General features: G+C 46.5%; 1 long non-coding RNA gene across 1 annotated transcript; it reads right to left on the bottom strand.

Moving 5' to 3' along the window:
- Window positions 1-455: 455 nt before the first annotated feature.
- Window positions 456-2616, bottom strand: LOC123133687 (uncharacterized). Its single transcript, XR_006465350.1, has 3 exons — window positions 2452-2616; window positions 1536-1640; window positions 456-631 (listed from the first exon to the last, which is right to left on the bottom strand). It is a non-coding gene; the product is annotated as an uncharacterized lncRNA (long non-coding RNA).
- Window positions 2617-16232: the final 13616 nt, after the last annotated feature.

The raw sequence follows: 16232 nt of genomic DNA, 5'->3' as shown, positions 1-16232 counted from the left end.
TATGCCGTCGGCATAGATCTATGCCTACGGCTGCCGTCGGCATAGCCCCGTCAGTGTAGATCACGTCAGCGTATTCTTGTCAGACCGTCGGCGTACTAAAACCGTTGGCATAGCAGCCTATGCCGACGGCTTCCGTACAGCCGTCGGCATAGTTTCACCGTCGGCAGAAAAATGGACGAGACGGCAGCTAACGGTGCCGTTGCGAAGTCCGACCAACCAGGAATTGCCACATGGCAAATCTATGCCTACGGCTTTGCCGTCGGCATAGCCTTCCACGTGGCAGCTCCTGGTTGCTCCTTGTCGTGGACTATGCCTACAGCAAAGCCGTAGGCATAGATGCAAAACTATGCCGACGGCTTTGCCGTAGGCATACACGCCACATGGCAGCTGTTGGTATCACAACAGCCATCTATGCCTACGGCATTGCCGTCGGCATACTTGCTGACCAGAACAAAAAAAAAAGATTAGCCAAAAAGGCTAGCTATTTACAAATGCTTATACAGACATGATTCAACAACTATGGATTTGCAAACTCAGACTAGAGAATATTTTTGATGTACATAACATTTCCATTCTAAGAATCTGCAACAACATTAGAGGAGGCCGAGGGGCGGTGGTGGGGGAGACGAGGCTGCAACGATGGAGGTGGCATACAGTCAGTATAATAAACCGAAGATCCTACACATGAGGATGAATATGTAATCTATATACTGAATTACCAAAAGAAAATCGCCTAGAACAGGGGCATCTAACTAAAAAGGAAAAAAATATTGCTTTTGCTGAAGATAACTTGTCATGTTGGTGCTTGAACCAAACAATGCTACTAATACATATAGACAGAGATGCTCCAATTTCAGTTGTATCTATCAAGCATCAATTGTTGTTCAAGGCAAGCTCCAAAGAGAAAGAAATTGGTCTCTGATTGTGACTAATGATACTTACTCATAAATATTCAGTCAAAGTAAAACGAAAAAACCGACGCATATAAACTGAACCAAAGTGTGGTGCTGATTCATATGTATTTACAGACCATGCAAGTGTCATCGAGTTGGTTTTAGTCACAGTAAAAACAAGTGGACACATACAAAACTGAACCAAGGGTGGTGTTGATTCATGTGTATGTATAGATTGAGGTGCCATCCAGTTGGTTTCAGTCAAAGTTCAACCAAAAAATTGACACATACAAACTGAAGAAAAGTGTGGTGCTGATTCATATGTATGTATGCACAGGAGATGCAAGTGCCACCAAGATAGATAGTTTCAGTCAAAGTAAAATACAGTTGGACACATACAAACTAAAGCAAACCGTCGTGCTTTTTCATGTGTACATACAGGATATGCAAGTGGTATCCAGAATTTGGATACAGGTAGTATGCTCATGTGGTGAATTTTTGTGAATCTATACTCTGCATCTACCTCACATGCAAATATAATTCAGTCCAATGGCCTTCTTCTCTCCTCACATGCATAATACAAGAGCAGACCATCTAAACAGGCGGATCAGACCTTCACCTTGGGAGGGAGGCGAGTGCTACCTGTTGCCGTGTCGTCGTCGAGCTTGGGTGGTCCTCCTCCTCCTCCTTGAGCAGGACAAGGTTGTTCCTCCCCTACACTCCAATGGCCATCTTCTCCAAGGACATCTACAAGGGCAGAACACACCATTGATGCAAGTGTCACCAAGATAGTTTCAGTGAAAGTTAAAGCAAATGTACACATGCAAACTAAACCAAACCGAGGTGAATATTCATATGTGTGTGTATGTAGAGATGCAAGTGCCATCTGAATTTTGGGGAACCAAAGCGTGGCTGTTGTTGTTGCGACTTTAGCAGCAACAGCATCTTCGAAATCAAACGAGGAGCAAGTTGTTTTAGCAGCAGCGCATACTAGTAATTAGCTAGGACCATTATTATTGCACAACCATTCAAGGACGGTGTCAGACATATCAATCTCACAAGGCTGTACTGGAGAAACAAAAGCATAGGATATGTGATGCTATCAATCTTAGCACAAGAAGAAAAAAACACAGCCTCTCCGATAAAATGGATGGATGCATCATGCACAATCATTGGTTCCATCATTGCAGCACTAGTTGAGCAACAAATCAAATATAACAGTAGTTCCATTGGTTCAGCCAACAAGTTAAGTAGTTAACAAAAGTTTACTTCCCACTACTAATTTTGCACTTGTCATAATAAAGAAAACAGAGCTCGACATCACAGCAACAAAAGCGGTAGACTGGGAGCCTAGAACCATGCACACCAAATCGCAGAGCAGAAAAATAGCAGTACTACCTGGAGCAATTAGAAACTCAACGGACTGGGCAACATTTGGAAGGAGACAAGCAAGTACTACAACAGCTAGCTAGGCTGAATTGAAGATCAACCAAAATCATATCAAGTATTTGTTGAGCATGATTATACACGGGAAGGGGAAGGGGTTCACGGCAGGGACCTTTAGGTCATGGCCTGGCTTGCATATCTCCTCCTCATGTGCATTGGTTTGCATCCAATCCTTGCAGTCCAATCCATGGACGTCCCTCCCTCCCTGCATCTCTAGAACAACACGACACTTAAATTTCATCAACTTCCATTGCTACTGATAAAAGAGGAGCAAGATGTATATGCTGCATAAATCATACATGGAGAAGCAAGCTGCTTGAAAACAGAGGAGGTCCATGATGGTTATTCTCATTCGCAACAGAAGAACTAAAAAAAATGCGCAAGTGTGTGCTATCTATGGATACACCAACTCTATCAGTACCTAGCACCCAAACTAAGAAAAAAATCATTCATATGCAGCAGCCTAAACTCAACTTTGAGAGAGCGGACTGATTAACATTTTTTTTTTGTTGGGTTGAATTTTTCACAAATATAGATAGAAGCACTCCAGAAGCTAAAAAATAAATCATAGAGGCTGGCCGAACTAATTGGCGCACTCAAACGATACAAGAGAGCGGCCCGATGGACAATTAAGCAAGCATACACAGCAAGTAAAACTACATCACCAATATTATGTAATTAACTGGAAGCTCTTGTTCATCATACCAGTACAAATATACTATCTATATCTATACTTTAATCATGCAGTCAATTGAAGTAAAAGCTGGCTCGGCCAGAAATCAAGCCTAGGATGCGAATTTGTCACAGGATTTGTCACGGGATCCAACTAGGCCACTGTACTTTACTTGTCAATTGGAGTAAACCGACTCTTCATGTACATTGTAAAGTAGTGCTAAAGTTCCCTCGAACGTGATTCCACGAGTACGTGCAGAATACATGTGAATATGTGTGTCCGAGTAGGACTGGAAGTAGACATGGCTAGGGGCTATATACTTATACACTGGTAAATTATGGAATTGACCGTAAGCATCAACAAAGAAAAAAAGAGATTGTCACGAGCCTATGGCCAATAACAAATTAGAGGACAAACTAAAAAAAAGCTAACTAGAGATTTCCTCTCTGTGTGTGTGTACGTTGTGCTCTGGCCGGTGGGGGAATGATAAAAAACAGTAGTGAGCAGAGGAAGGAGGCGGAGGAGATGGAGGTGCTACCTGCCGAGGTGGGTTGTCGTGGCCGTTGGCTCTGCACCCCGCCCTCGAGCAGGACAGGGCCGCCAGCTAGGTGCGCCCCTCGTCCTCCGCCTCCTCGAGTAGGAAGGACGGCGCCCTCCTGTCGTCGCCGCCGTCCAGACCGCACCAAGGTGACCTGCAGCAAGGGAAGGAAAGGAGAAGGTGAGGTGGGGAGGGTGGATCCGGGCGAGGAAAGAGGGGAAGGACGTACCTGCGCCATGCCCGTAACGGATCCGTCGAGCTCTGGCCTCGCCGTCGCCGGATCTGGCTGATCCCGGCGATGTTATGGGTGGCGGTCAAAACCCTAGCTAGCCACGGGGTCGGTGGACGACGGGAGCGCCGATTCTGGACGGAGGGGAAGGTGGAGCGGACCTAGGGGAGCTCGGGGGCGTGTTGCGCGCCGCCGGAGCTCGCCGGAACCGGCCGGCGTGGGTGGTGGCGGCGGCGAGGGAGAGGGGTTCGTGGGGGAGAGAGGAGTCGTGAGAGACAGAGAGGTTCGTGGGGAGAGAGCGAGGTAGGGGTTGGGTGGGCTCTTTTTTCTTTTTCTTTTTTTCTCGTTTTCTCTAGATGGATGGATGGATGGTTGTGGGGTGGACAGCTAGATGGATAGATGGATGGATATGCGCCACGTCATCGATCCGTGGCACAAACGTTTCCACCAATAGAAACCAAGCTCAAACAATTGTGTTCTCCCTTTTGTTTTTCTTCTATTTTTTCTACCCTCTTGGACCGACCATAGACGATTCGTGACGGGAGAGGAGGGCGGCGAGGAGGAGATGGTGAGGTGAGGTGGGGAGGGAATGGATCGGGGAATGCTGTGTCCGGTATGACGACTATGAGTCCGAACGAGGACCTACGGACAGTCGCACGAAACATCTCTTCGGCTTTCCCCGTCACCGTCGACGAAGACACGTGCGACGTCTCAGCATCGAACGACGGCACCAAAGGAGGGGTAGGCGCCACCATCGGGGGGCGAATGTACCTCGACGGCATGTCGGATCCAGCGGTTAAAATCGACCAAAAATCATACGATGCCGGAAATCCTCGGGACCTGGCATGGTGTCATCATATGGCCCTTGTAGGGTGTGGTGAAAGTTTTAGCGCGTTTCGTAGAAGCTTGCCCGGAGGTTGCATGTAAACTGCACTATCTCCGAGGTAGTGTCTGGCTATCGAGAGAGAACGTGTCCGATTTGTGAAGGAAGTGTGTTGCCCGTTGCTCCGTTGACCTTGAAACTTCTCGTGCTCTCAAAGGGGGCCATTGCATGACACGTGCCAGTACATGGCATTTTTCTGCAATATTTGAGACATTTACTGCATCCGTAGGGTTTCAACGCGGGAAATTGCAGATCTGCACGGCGACCACCTGAGATGATGTCCCGAAGTGTTTTTTTAAATCACATATGATGTCTTTGCGGTATGTGTAGGCCTAGTGCAACCAAAGGAGGGGCAGGCCCACCACCATAGGGTGAATGTACCTCGGCAGCATGCCGGATCTAGCCGTTAAAATCCATGGGAAATCATGCGATGCCAGAAATCCTCGGGACCTGGCACGGTGTAGCCATATGGCCCTTGTAAAAGTTTGAGCATATTTCATACGAAGCCTGGCAGGAGGCCGCTTGTAAACTACACCATCTCCAAGGTAGTATCTGGTTATCGAGAAAGAACGTGTTCGGTTTTGTGAAGGAAGTGTGCTGCCTGTTGCTCTGTTGGCTATTCAACCCTCCATCACACTTGTATATATATGTTAAGACACAATTCAAGTTTTGGTGGCATTGCTACCTCCGAAGGCCCCCGACCGGCCTTACCCTAGCCCCGTTGACCCGGAGATTTAGGCCTTTGACTTACACTGGACTGCCATAGGAGGAGGTGCGCCGGAGGAGGCACGCTGGCCATATAAAGGAGCAAGGGGGGGGGGGGGGTGCGGCCGGCCATAGGAGGAGGTGCGCCGGAGGAGTCCTACTCCCACCGGGAGTAGGACTCCCCCCTTTCCTAGTTGGATTAGGACTTGGGAGGGGGAAGGAGTGGAGGAGAAGGAAGGAAGGGGGGGGGGACGCCGCCCCCCTCTCCTTGTCTTATTCGGACTAGGGGGGGAGGGCCGCGCGGCCAGCCCTTGCCAAACCGCATATTCTACGAAGATCTTTATCGGCCAAACCGCATAACAACATACGTTGTTCCCTTTGTCATCGGTATGCTACTTGCCCGAGATTCGATCGTCGGTATCTCAATACCTAGTTCAATATCGTTACCGGCAAGTCTATTTACTCGTTCCATAATACACCATCCTGCAACTATCTCATTAGTTGCAATGCTTGCAAGGCTTTAAGTGATGTGCATTACCGAGAGGGCCCAGAGATACCTCTCCGACAATCGGAGTGACAAATCCTTATCTCGAAATACGCCAACCCAACAAGTACCTTCGGAGACACCTGTAGAGCACCTTTATGATCACCCAGTTATGTTGTGACGTTTGGTAGCACACCAAGTGTTCCTCCGATAAACGGGAGTTGCATAATCTCATAGTCATAGGAACATGTATAAGTCATGAAGAAAGCAATAGCAACATACTAAACGATCGTGTGCTAAGCTAACAGAATGGGTCATGTCAATCACATCATTCTCCTAATGATGTGATCCCGTTAATCAAATGACAACTCATGTCAATGGCTAGGAAACATAACCATATTTGATCAACGAGCTAGTCAAGTAGAGGCATACTAGTGACACTCTGTTTGTCTATGTATTCACACATGTATTATGTTTCTGGCTAATACAATTCTAGCATGAATAATAAACATTTATCATGATATAAGGAAATAAATAATAACTTTATTATTGCCTCTAGGGCATATTTCCTTCAGATAGGTCAGCCCATAGGAACATTTCAGAACAAGGTCTGGGCCCAACTCACCATCGGATCCCCCTCGTGTCGACCCAGCGCGACTGTTTCCCCCGTCCAAGTGCTGGCGGCAGCGCCTTCCGTGAAGGGGGTCACACTACGGAGCCGCATGACGGGTGTTTGCACCTGACAGCACACTTCCAGACATGTAAGAGGAGCCAACGCAAGATTTGGTGGCATGGCTAGCCCCCGAAGGCCCCTTGGCCACACTCGTAGACATGCGAAGAACAATCCGTAGTGGGGGGGGGGGGTTCACATACTCTTGCATCTTTAAAAAATATAAGGAATTGCCACACCTATTATATCACATGTGTCTGCACTGTGTAAAAATTTCATGAATTGGTCACACTCCGAGTGTTCAGAACTATTTCATGCAACGCCAAAATCGCAGAGGGATTACTTCGATTTTATTGCCGTCCGTGAGGGGGAGGACCTCACACCGGAGCCGCGTATTGCCTCTTTATACGTGCCACCACACCTTAAGACATGTATGAAGACCCGGCGCGATGCTCTGGTGGCATTGCTACCCCCGAAGGTTTTTTTTCTCAAAATATACAAAAAAATCAAAACAAAATGGTGTTTTATGTAAATTTGAAGCAAACATGATTTAAGTTAGTTCAAATTTGAAACATAGTATAGCAACATAATCCTTTTAAGATTCTGATAAAAAAACCATATAAAATTTGTCAAAATCGATCCAAGTATCAATTACTTATGCTTTTAACAAAGTATAAGGACATATATGCAAAAGTACACGAGGTCACATTTCTAACATACTCAAAAATAAAAACAAACTGGATATTCATAATCTATGAAAAATTCTACCCCAAGTCGATGTATAATTTGTGTATGTTTAAGTTTAGATAAGTTAGATTTAAATTATTCAAATTTTAACTTTTAAAAAATAAAAATAATTTAAAATAAAAAACAGATGATATCTATGCCTACGGCCATACCGTAGGCATAGTTCTCGGGGCTACCAGGAGGCGCCACGTGGCGGGGCTATGCCTACGGCCTTGCCGTAGGCATAAATGGATAACTATGCCTACGGCTTTGCCGTCGGCATAGCTCTGCCACGTGGCAGCTCCTAAGAAAAAAACCAGATGATATTTATGCCGACGGCCGCCGTCAGGGCCGTCGGCATAAATTTAACGACTTTAGCCCGCCGTCTGTCCGCGAGCCACCAGGGCCACATCTATGCCGACGACCTAACTATGCCTACGGCTGCCATAGACATAGATCGATGTATGCCGACGGCCTTACTATGCCTACGGCTGCCGTAGGCATAGATGAAGCTATGCTGACGGCTTTTCTATGCCGACGGTATTCGCCAGGCCGTCGGCATAGTTCCATCTATGCCTACGGCAGCCGCCGGCATAGATATGGCCGTAGGCACATAAGGTTATTCCGGTAGTGATGGCGGTCAATCCCTGTAGATCCGTACGCAACGACACCCCACGTACCTCAATCTCCGCGCAAATCGATAGATTCGTTTGCTCCCTTCCCCAGTACCCACTCCGCGCACCTACGCACTGAGCCGGCTAGGCCGATCGACGGCTGCACGCTGCAACACCCACGGCGAGGCCACGAGCAGGCATGTAGCCCAGGCGGTAGGCAGATGGCAGCCGTCAACAATTTTGCGTCTATCTATCTTTTGATAAATCCGTTTTCAACAATTATTCACAATTCTTGTGTTTGTTTTGTATGAATTTGTAGTCAGTGGGTTAATCCTAATTTATATATGTAGATTTCGGCAGAACCTAGGCACCAGCTAGGGTCATGTTACCGGGTTTCTGGCGTCCATAGCAGATTTAATGTTGTCTGTAATCCTATGTTGAGTATAATACAACTCTCATGTATGATGGCAAAAAATAGAATTGTGGTGTATTTCATCCGCTTAGGTTGTTTCATATCCAATGTCTAATTTGTTTTTTTGAACATCAGTACAGACACAAGCGCTCATATATACGTGCATACACTCACCCCCTATGAATGCACACACGCACACCCTATCCTTATGAGCACCTCCGAAAGACTGAGCCGGCATATCATCTTGGAATAAATGCGAGCACCGGGATTTGAACCCTGGTGGGCTAGGGATACCAAAGTCCCTTTAATCATCCAACCACAGATTGGTTCGCGTCTAATTTTTATTTTTGAAGTGAAGGTATAATCTGCGCAAGTTTCTTCTCGAGAGAAAAATATCATGATAAGATTCTCTAGAAAACATAAGTTGTGCAAAAATGTACTCAAATGTAATGAGCAGATACTTACGTACTTTCATTTGTTCATTCCAATATGTTTCTCTAGATAAATATTAAGTCTAATTTTTCTCATGAAGGTTCTGGACCCATCGTCTTTGATGATGACATGGTGTATTTTCCAATTTGGAAATGCAAGACATCATTTTCAAGTAATTTTGTCCTTCCTTTTATTATTGTAGTAAGCACAATTGTTGCTTTTTTTTTGAAAAAGAAAGGAGGCTCGAGCCACCTTTATATTTCAAAGCAGGCCGCAGCCTAAGAACGTACAAACAGGGGCTTGTGGGGTGCACTTTAGTGCAAAGCCACAAGAAAGACCTGACAGGAAGGGAAAGCTTAAGAAAGAACAGGGAGAAATGAGAAAGAGAACTAGAGGCCAGCTATACGACTATGTTGCTATAAGATCGCCCCAAAATTTGAGGTCCTGCTTGTCTTGCTGATTCTTGGCTCTGAAGTACCAAAGGCGGATCAACTCTGTGGCATAAAACCATACGTAGGCATCCGTCCAAGATTGCGAGTTGAAAACACGGTCATTTTGGGCACGCCAGAGAGCGACGGCACAGGCGGCGTAGGCCACATTCCATTTGCGCTTGAACTGGAGATGATCAGGAGCTTGCCGGACGAAAGTGAGAATATCAGGTGCTCTGTATTTCTGTCTTGGATTCTTTTGGCCATTAGGTTTGAATTGCCTTCTCTTTCTGTCTTCCATTTGAATTCCGTGATTTATCCTGCTATTTGGAGAGTAGTTGATATGGTCTTTCTTGGGTTTGGCTTTCAAAGTGCAGCCAGCAACCGTTGCCAACCGTAGGTGGTGCCAGAGAGTGGAGGCCGCCCGACAATGCAACAAAATGTGGTGTATCGACTCCACTGTAGGGCAAAGGTCACAACCGGAGCTAGAAGCAACGGTGGTCCAATTTTTCTTGATGATGTTGTCTCTGGAGTTGAGCCGTCCCCAAAAAGCTAGCCAGAGGAAGGTTTTGTGCTTCAAAGGAATCAGAGTGTCCCAGACCAAGTCATGGAAGGCACACGAAACACCACGGAAGGTGAGGAGCCTGTAGAAGTAGCCCGTACTAAGGTGCTTCTCAGAGACCGACGACAGACGGATATCCTCCCCAGACTCAACCAGAGTTAGCGGCGCAAGCAACTGCTGCAGAAAAATAAGCTCTCGTTCAGCAGAGCGGGAGAGGTTGGGGTGGAGCTGTACTGACCAGGGACCATTTGAGTATTGAGAGAGCACAGAGCAGCATCGGTTCCTTGCAAAGGAGTAAAGCACATGCATCAACAAGTATAGCCTGCCTGTTGTTGGGGAACGTTGCAGAAAATTAAAATTTTTCCTATGGTTTCACCAAGATCCATCTATGAGTTCATCTAAGCAACGAGTCAAGGGAGTGAGTTTGCATCTACATACCACTTGTAGATCGCGTACGGAAGCGTTCGAGGGAACGGTGATGATGGAGTCGTACTCGCCGTGATTCAGATCACCGATGACCAAGTGCTGAACGGACAGCACCTCCGCGTTCAACACACGTACGGTACGGGCGACGTCTCCTCCTTCTTGATCCAGCAAGGGGGAAGGAGAGGATGAGGAAGAAGGCTCCAGCAGCAGCACGACGGCGTGATGATGGTGGAGAGGCAGTACTCCGACAGGGCTTCGCCAAGCACACAACGGAGGAGGAAAGGTGTTGGGGAGGGGAGGGGCTGCGCCTTGGCTTGGATGTTCAGCCCTCCCCTCACCCCTCTATTTATAGGGGAAGGGGCACGGGGGGCCGGCCCCTCTAGATGGGATCTAGAGCGGGGGCGGCGGCCAGGGAGGGGGGACCTGCCCCCCAAGCAAAGGGCGCGCCCCCTCTAGGGTTCCCCCAACCCTAGGCGCATGGGCCCAAGGGGGGGGGGGCGCCCAGCCCTCCAGGGGCTGGCTCCTGCCCCACGCAGCCCATGTGCCCCCCCGGGAGGGGTGGCCCCTCCCGGTGGACCCCCGGAACCCTTCCGGTGGCCCCGGTACAATACCGATATGCCCCCGAAACCTTCTGGTGTCCGTATGACAATTTCCCATATATAAATATTTACCTCCGGACCATTCCGGAACTCCTCATGACGTCTGGGATCTCATCCGGGACTCCGAACAACTTTCACTAAACACATACAAGTCTTCCTAATAACCCTAGCGTCGCTGAACCTTAAGTGTGTAGACCCTACGGGTTCGGGAGACATGCAGACATGACCGAGACGGCTCTCAGGTCAATAACCAACAGCGGGATCTGGATACCCATGTTGGCTCCCACATGCTCCTTGATGATGTCATCGGATGAACCACGATGTCGAGGATTCAATCAACCCCATATGCAATTCCCTTTGTCAATCGGTATGTTACTTGCCCGAGACTCGATCGTCGGTATCCCAATACCTCGTTCAGTCTCGTTACCGGCAAGTCACTTTACTCGTACCGTAATGCATGATCCCGTGATCAAACACTTGGTCACTTTGAGCTCATTATGATGATGCACTACCGAGTGGGCCCAGTGATACCTCTCCGTCATACGGAGTGACAAATCCCAGTCTCGATCTGTGTCAACCCAACAGACACTTTCGGAGATACCTGTATTGCACCTTTATAGTCACCCAGTTACGTTGTGACGTTTGGTACACCCAAAGCACTCCTACGGTATCCGGGAGTTACACAATCTCATGGTCTAAGGAAGAGATACTTGACATCGGAAAAGCTCTAGCAAAACAAACTACACGATCTTGTGCTATGCTTAGGATTGGGTCTTGTCCATCACGTCATTCTCCTAATGACGTGATCCCGTTGTCAATGACATCTAATGTCCATAGTCAGGAAACCATGACTATCTGTTGACCAACGAGCTAGTCAACTAGAGGCTCACTAGGGACGTATTGTGGTCTATGTATTCACACGTGTATTACAATTTCCGGATAATACAATTATAGCATGAATAAAAGACAATTATCATGAACAAGGAAATATAATAATAATGCTTTTATTATTGCCTCTAGGGCATATTTCCAACAGTCTCCCACTTGCACTAGAGTCAATAATCTAGTTACATTGTGATGAATCGAACACCCATAGAGTTCTGGTGTTGATCATGTTTTGCTCGCGAGAGAGGTTTAGTCAACGGATCTGCGACATTCAGATCCGTATGTACTTTGCAAATATCTATGTCTCCATCTTGAACATTTTCATGGATGGAGTTGAAACGACGCTTGATGTGCTTGGTCTTCTTGTGAAACCTGGGCTCCTTGGCAAGGGCAATAGCTCCAGTGTTGTCACAGAAGAGTTTGATCGGCCCCGACGCATTGGGTATGACTCCTAGGTCGGTGATGAACTCCTTCACCCAAATAACTTCATGCGCTGCCTCCGAGGCTGCCATGTACTCCGCTTCACATGTAGATCCCGCCACGACGCTCTGCTTGCAGCTGCACCAGCTTACTGCTTCACCATTCAACATATACACGTATCCGGTTTGTGACTTAGAGTCATCCAGATCTGTGTCGAAGCTAGCGTCGACGTAACCCTTTACGACGAGCTCTTCGTCACCTCCATAAACGAGAAACATGTCCTTCGTCCTTTTCAGGTACTTTAGGATATTCTTGACCGCTGTCCAGTGTTCCTTGCCGGGATTACTTTGGTACCTTCCTACCAAACTTACGGCAAGGTTTACATCAGGTCTGGTACACAGCATGGCATACATAATAGATCCTATGGCTGAGGCATAGGGGATGACGCTCATCTCTTCTTTATCTTTTGCCGTGGTCGGGCATTGAGCCGAGCTCAATATCACACCTTGCAGTACAGGCAAGAACCCTTTCTTGGACTGATCCATTTTGAACTTCTTCAAAATCTTATCAAGGTATGTGCTTTGTGAAAGACCTATGAGGCGTATCGATCTATCCCTATAGATCTTGATGCCTAATATATATGCAGCTTCTCCAAGGTCCTTCATTGAAAAACACTTATTCAAGTAGGCCTTAATGCTGTCCAAGAATTCTATATCATTTCCCATCAAAAGTATGTCATCTACATATAATATGAGAAATGCTACAGAGCTCCCACTCACTTTCTTGTAAACGTAGGCTTCTCCATAAGTCTGCATAAACCCAAACGCTTTGATCATCTCATCAAAGCGAATGTTCCAACTCCGAGATGCTTGCACCAGCCCATAAATGGATCGCTGGAGCTTGCATACTTTGTTAGCGTTCTTAGGATCGACAAAACCTTCCAGCTGCATCATGTACAGCTCTTCCTTAAGATAACCGTTAAGGAATGCCGTTTTGACGTCCATCTGCCATATCTCATAATCATAGTATGCGGCAATTGCTAACATGATTCGGACGGACTTAAGCTTCGCTACGGGAGAGAAAGTCTCATCGTAGTCAATCCCTTGAACTTGCCGATAACCCTTAGCGACAAGTCGAGCTTTATAGATGGTGACATTACCATCCGCGTCCGTCTTCTTCTTAAAGATCCATTTGTTTTCTATCGCTCACCGATCATCGGGCAAGTCAGTCAAAGTCCATACTTTGTTTTCATACATGGATTCTATCTCGGATTTCATGGCTTCTAGCCATTTGTTGGAATCTGGGCCCACCATTGCTTCTTCATAGTTCGAAGGTTCACCGTTGTCCAACAACATGATTTCCAGGACAGGGTTCTCGTACCACTCTGGTGCGGAACGTGTCCTTGTGGACCTACGAAGTTCAGTAGCAACTTGATCCGAAGTACCTTGATGATCATCATTATTTTCCTCTTCAGTTGGTGTAGGCATCACAGGAACATTTTTCTGAGCTGCACTACTATCCTGTTCAAGAGGTAGTACTTCATTGAGTTCTACTTTCCTCCCACTTAGTTCTTTCAAGAGAAACTCTTTTTCCAGAAAGGATCCGTTCTTGGCAACAAAGATCTTGCCCTCGGTTCTTAAGTAGAAGGTATACCCAATGGTTTCTTTAGGGTATCCTATGAAGACGCATTTTTCCGACTTGGGTTCGAGCTTTTCAGGTTGAAGTTTCTTGACATAAGCATCGCATCCCCAAACTTTTAGAAACGACAGCTTAGGTTTCTTCCCAAACCATAATTCATACGGTGTCGTCTCAACGGATTTAGACGGTACCCTATTTAAAGTGAATGTAGTTGTCTCTAGAGCGTATCCCCAAAATGATAGTGGTAAATCGATAAGAGACATCATAGACCGCACCATATCCAATAGAGTGCGATTACGACGTTCGGACACACCGTTTCGCTGAGGTGTTCCAGGCGGCGTGAGTTGTGAAACGATTCCACATTTTCTGAAGTGTGTACCAAATTCGTGACTTAAATATTCTCCTCCATGATCCGATCGTAAGAATTTTATCTTTCGGTCACGTTGATTCTCTACTTCATTCTGAAATTCCTTGAACTTTTCAAAAGTCTCAGACTTGTGTTTCATTAAGTAGACATACCCATATCTACTCAAGTCATCAGTGAGAGTGAGAACATAATGATATCCTCCGTGAGCCTCAACGCTCATTGGACCGCACACATCGGTATGTATGATTTCCAACAAGTTGGTTGCTCGCTCCATTGTTCCGGAGAATAGGGTCTTGGTCATTTTGCCCATGAGGCATGGTTCGCATGTGTCAAATGATTCATAATCGAGAGACTCTAAAAGTCCATCTGCATGGAGCTTCTTCATGCGCTTGACACCAATGTGACCAAGGCGGCAGTGCCACAAGTATGTGGGACTATCGTTATCAACTTTACATCTTTTGGTATTCACGCTATGAATATGTGTAACATTACGTTCGAGATTCATTAAGAATAAACCATTGACCATCGGGGCATGACCATAAAACATATCTCTCATATAAATAGAACAACCATTATTCTCGGATTTAAATGAGTAGCCATCTCGTATTAAACGAGATCCAGATACAATGTTCATGCTCAAACTTGGCACTAAATAACAATTATTGAGGTTTAAAACTGATCCCGTAGGTAAATGTAGAGGTAGCGCGCCGACGGCGATCACATCGACCTTGGAACCATTCCCGACGCGCATCGTCACCTCGTCCTTCGCCAGTCTCCGCTTATTCCGCAGCTCCTGCTGTGAGTTACAAATGTGAGCAACGGCACCGGTATCAAATACCCAGGAGTTACTACGAGTACTGGTAAGGTACACATCAATTACATGTATATCAAATATACCTTTAGTGTTGCCGGCCTTCTTGTCCGCTAAGTATTTGGGGCAGTTCCGCTTCCAGTGACCCTTCCCCTTGCAATAAAAGCACTCAGTCTCAGGCTTGGGTCCATGCTTTGACTTCTTCCCGGCAACTGGCTTACCGGGCGCAGCAACATCTTTGCCGTCCTTCTTGAAGTTCTTCTTACCCTTGCCCTTCTTGAACTTAGTGGTCTTATTGACCATCAACACTTGATGTTCTTTCTTGATTTCAACCTCTGCTGACTTCAACATTGAAAATACTTCAGGAATGGTCTTCACCATCCCCTGCATATTGTAGTTCATCACAAAGATCTTGTAGCTCGGTGGGAGCGACTGAAGGATCCTGTCAATGACCGCCTCATCCGGGAGGTTAATGTCCAGCTGGGACAGGCGGTTGTGCAACCCAGACATTTTGAGTATGTGCTCACTGACAGAACTATTTTCCTCCATCTTACAACTATAAAACTTGTCAGAGACTTCATATCTCTCGACCCGGGCATGAGCTTGGAAAACTAGTTTCAGCTCCTCGAACATCTCATATGCTCCGTGTTGCTCAAAACGCTTTTGGAGCCCCGGTTCTAAGCTGTAAAGCATGCCGCACTGAACGAGGGAGTAATCATCAACACGAGACTGCCAAGCATTCATAATGTCTTGGTTCTCTGGGACGGGAGCGTCACCTAGCGGTCCTTCTAGGACATATAGTTTCCTGGCAGCTATGAGGATGATCCTCAGGTTCCGGACCCAGTCCGTATAGTTGCTGCCATCATCTTTCAGCTTGGTTTTCTCTAGGAACGTGTTGAAGTTCATGTTGACATGAGCATTGGCCATTTGATCTACAAGACATATTTTGCAAAGATTTTAGACTAAGTTCATGATAATTAAGTTCATATAATCAAATTATTTAATGAAATCCCACTCAGATTAGACATCCCTCTAGTCATCTAAGTGTTTACACGATCCGAGTCGACTAGGCCGTGTCCGATCATCACGTGAGACAGACTAGTCATCATCGGTGAACATCTCCATGTTGATCGTATCTTCCATACGACTCATGTTCGACCTTTCGGTCTCTTGTGTTCCGAGGCCATGTCTGTACATGCTAGGCTCATCAAGTTAACCCTAAGTGTTCTGCATGTGTAAATCTGTCTTACACCTGTTGTATGTGAACGTAAGGATCTATCACACCCGATCATCACGTGGTGCTTCGAAACGACGAACTTTAGCAACGGTGCACAGTTAGGGGGAACACTTTCTTGAAATTATTATAAGGGATCATCTTATTTACTACCGTC

The sequence above is a fragment of the Triticum aestivum genome, chromosome 6B (assembly GCF_018294505.1).
Source record: "Triticum aestivum cultivar Chinese Spring chromosome 6B, IWGSC CS RefSeq v2.1, whole genome shotgun sequence".
NCBI classification, from domain to species: Eukaryota; Viridiplantae; Streptophyta; class Magnoliopsida; order Poales; family Poaceae; genus Triticum; species Triticum aestivum.
Note: the sequence above shows the minus strand (reverse complement) of the source record. Positions and strands in the feature narration are given on the sequence as shown.